Source organism: Homarus americanus, unplaced genomic scaffold (genome assembly GCF_018991925.1).
Source record: "Homarus americanus isolate GMGI-L3 unplaced genomic scaffold, GMGI_Hamer_2.0 scaffold54178, whole genome shotgun sequence".
In the NCBI taxonomy this organism is placed as follows: Eukaryota; Metazoa; Arthropoda; class Malacostraca; order Decapoda; family Nephropidae; genus Homarus; species Homarus americanus.
Genome location: NW_024724350.1, coordinates 1,441 through 5,000, shown reverse-complemented (window position 1 = coordinate 5,000; position 3,560 = coordinate 1,441).

Sequence of the window (3,560 nt, the reverse complement as noted above, 5' to 3'; positions counted from 1 at the left end):
TCGTGGGATGGAGTGCCTCTTAGAACATGTGCAGCATCAGCCATGAGCGGCCGACGGCCATTCGTGTCTCTGTGGACAGCAGGCAAAAAAGCGCCGCCTCCAGTTATTTGCGAGGGCGACAACTGTCGCTTTGTTGTGGTTGAATGTGGGTGCGCCAAGTCCATGGACTTGCTAGTGATAGGCTTGCTTGTTTTTAAGGGCACGCCTCGCGCAAGGCGCGGGCGATTAAACCCCAAGGCGGAAGCTCGGTTCGGGTTACCCTCGTGTCGGGGAGACAGTCAGCAGGCACCGAACTCGCAGCAACCGATGGATGTATATTTCCGACCCTCGTAGAGGAGTGGCGGCGACAAGCTCATATGGCTGCCGCCGCCGCAATATGCGCTCAACTTGTCGATGTATCTGGTATTCTTGCGATTCACATACCGACACGCAGGCTTGTTGCGTCTTCATCGGACGCATTTGCTTCAGTGATCCCCCGTTAAGAGTTGTGTATTTGCCATTTGGTCTTTTTTGCGACTAACCATCACAGGTCGAGTCTCAATGAAAGGGGGCCGGAGCAGATATAGCCTGCTTCAGTGGTTGGGGCTCTACGACGGCTTGTTGTTGTTTTTTGACACTTGAATTTCACTCTTTTTGGGTCAAGAGGCTTATTCGCCGGTAGTAAGGAACGGACGGGCAGCCGCCCAAAGCCCCGTCCGTCCTCCTCCGGTCTTCGCGCTCTCGCCCGAGTGTGGTCCACCTACAGCGTGGTGGTACCTATTTTTGGTGCGGGGGCCGGGATTGTCCTCTTTCGCTGCTGGAGTTGCCAGAGCAGAGCCCGAGACCGCCCAAATCAGGAGAGTAGTAGTAGTTTTAAGAGCGCCCCGTTCTCTTTCTCTCTGTTAATGATCCTTCCGCAGGTTCACCTACGGAAACCTTGTTACGACTTTTACTCCCTCTAAATGATCAAGTTTGGACATCTTTCCATCAGCTCGAGGCGACGACCCCAGAAAACCCTCTCGGGCAACGGGGCAGACAATCCAAGAGCGCCAGTCCGAAGGCCTTACTAAATCATTCAATCGGTAGTAGCGACGGGCGGTGTGTACAAAGGGCAGGGACGTAGTCAGCGCAAGCTGATGACTTGCACTTACTGGGAATTCCTCGTTCATGGGAAACAATTGCAAGCCCCAAATCCCTATCAAGAAAGGCTTTGAACGGGTTACCGCCTCCTCGGAGGGGAAACTCTGATCCCTTCAGTGTAGTGCGGCCCAGAACATCTAAGGCATCACAGACCTGTTATTGCTCAATCTCGTGCGGCTAGAATTGCCGCTTATCCTCTAAGAAGAAGTTGCGAACTGACACCATTTTCTGGAGATCCGCTGACTACTTAGTAGGCCAGAGTCTCGTTCGTTATCGGAATTAACCAGACAAATCGCTCCACCAACTAAGAACGGCCATGCACCACCACCCACCGAATCGAGAAAGAGCTCTCAATCTGTCAATCCTTCCGTGTCTGGGCCTGGTGAGGTTTCCGTTGAGTCAAATTGCCGCAGGCTCCACTCCTGGTGGTGCCCTTCCGTCAATTCCTTTAAGTTTCAGCTTTGCAACCATATTTCCCCGGAACCCAAAGACTTTGGTTTCGAGCTGCCCGCCGGGTCATGGGAATAACGCCGGCGGATCGCTAGTTGGCATCGTTTATGGTTAGAACTAGGCGGTATCTGATCGCCTTCGAACCTCTAACTTTCGTTCTTGATTAATGAAAACATCTCTGGCAAATGTTCGAGTAGTTCGTCTTGCGACGGTCCAAGAATTTCACCTCTAGCGCCGCAATACGAATGCCCCTTGTTCCGATTAGTCATTACCTCTGGTTCCGAAAACCAACAAAATAGAACCGAGGTCCTATTCCATTATTCCATGCATCACCATTCGCCATTCAAATAGCCTGCTTGAGCACTCTAATTTTTTTCAAAGTAAACTTCGCCACTCGACACTACAAAGAGCATCCTGCGAGAAGGGCGGTTGTTCGAGCGTGACAGTAAACACCGGGCGGTGCACCGCCAGTCCGGAACTGAGATCCAACTACGAGCTTTTTAACCGCAACAACTTTAATATACGCTATTGAGCTGGAATTACCGCGCTGCTGGCACCAGACTTGCCTCCAATGGATACTCGTTAAAGGATTTAAAGTGTACTCATTCCGATTGCGAGGCCTCGGATGAGACTCACATCGTTATTTTTCGTCACTACCTCCCCGTGCCGGGAGTGGGTAATTTGCGTGCCTGCTGCCTTCCTTAGATGTGGTAGCCGTTTCTCAGGCTCCCTCTCCGGAATCGAACCCTGATTCCCCGTTACCCGTTATAGCCATTGTAGGCGCATAACCTACAATCGAAAGCTGATAAGGCAGACACTTGAAAGAAGCGGCGCCGGTGCGGAGACCGTGCGCTCAGCCCGAAGTTATTCAGATTCACCACAGGTGGGTTACGGACCGGGGCCCGACCAGTTTTGAACTAATAAAAGCGCTCTTCCCTTGCGGTCAGAGACCAATTGCATGTATTAGCTCTAGAATTGCCACAGTTATCCAAGTAAGTGGGTTTACAGATCCAATGAAACATAGCTGATTTAATGAGCCATTCGCGGTTTCGCCTTAAATCGGCTTGTACTTACACATGCATGGCTTAATCTTTGAGACAAGCATATGACTACTGGCAGGATCAACCAGGTAGCTGCTGCTGTTGGCGGCGCCTATCACGGCGGCCAAAATAGTGAGATTGAGAGAGAGGCAGAAGACATTGGGCGAGGGACCGCACGTTGGCCTTAGAGAAATAGCAAACCAGATGATCAGATCTAACTGCACCTTCTCTTGCTATCCTCGGCGCCGGCAGCGCCACCGTGTGTGCCAATCTCCTCCCTTATCCGCTCCTCTTTGCCCCAGCTCCAGCGAGGCAGCCGACATTGGGCGAGGGACCGCACGTTGGCGAATCTCCTCCCTTATCCGCTCCTCTTCTCTTTGCCCCAGCGAGGCAGAAGACATTGGGCGAGGGACCGCACGTTGGCCTTAGAGAAATAGCAAACCAGATGATCAGATCAAACTGCACCTTCTCTCGCTATCCTCGGCGCCGGCAGCGCCACCGTGTGTGCCAATCTCCTCCCTTATCCTCTCCTCTTCTCTTTGCCCCAGCGAGGCAGCCGACATTGGGCGAGGGACCGCACGTTGGCCTTAGAGAAATAGCAAACCAGATGATCAGATCAAACTGCACCTTCTCTCGCTATCCTCGGCGCCGGCAGCGCCACCGTGTGTGCCAATCTCCTCCCTTATCCGCTCCTCTCCTCTTTACCCAGCTCCAGCGAGGCAGCCGACATTGGGCGAGGGACCGCACGTTGGCCAATCTCCTCCCTTATCCGCTCCTCTTCTCTTCTCTTTGCCCCAGCGAGGCATAAGACATTGGCCCATCTCCTCCTCTCTCTCTTTCTCTTACTGTTTGTGGGGACGTGGGCTCATGAGCGCCATCGTCGCCCAATATTGGTTAGGTTGTGTATTTCACGGGTGGGAACCGCCATCATCGTTGTTAGGTGATGGGGTA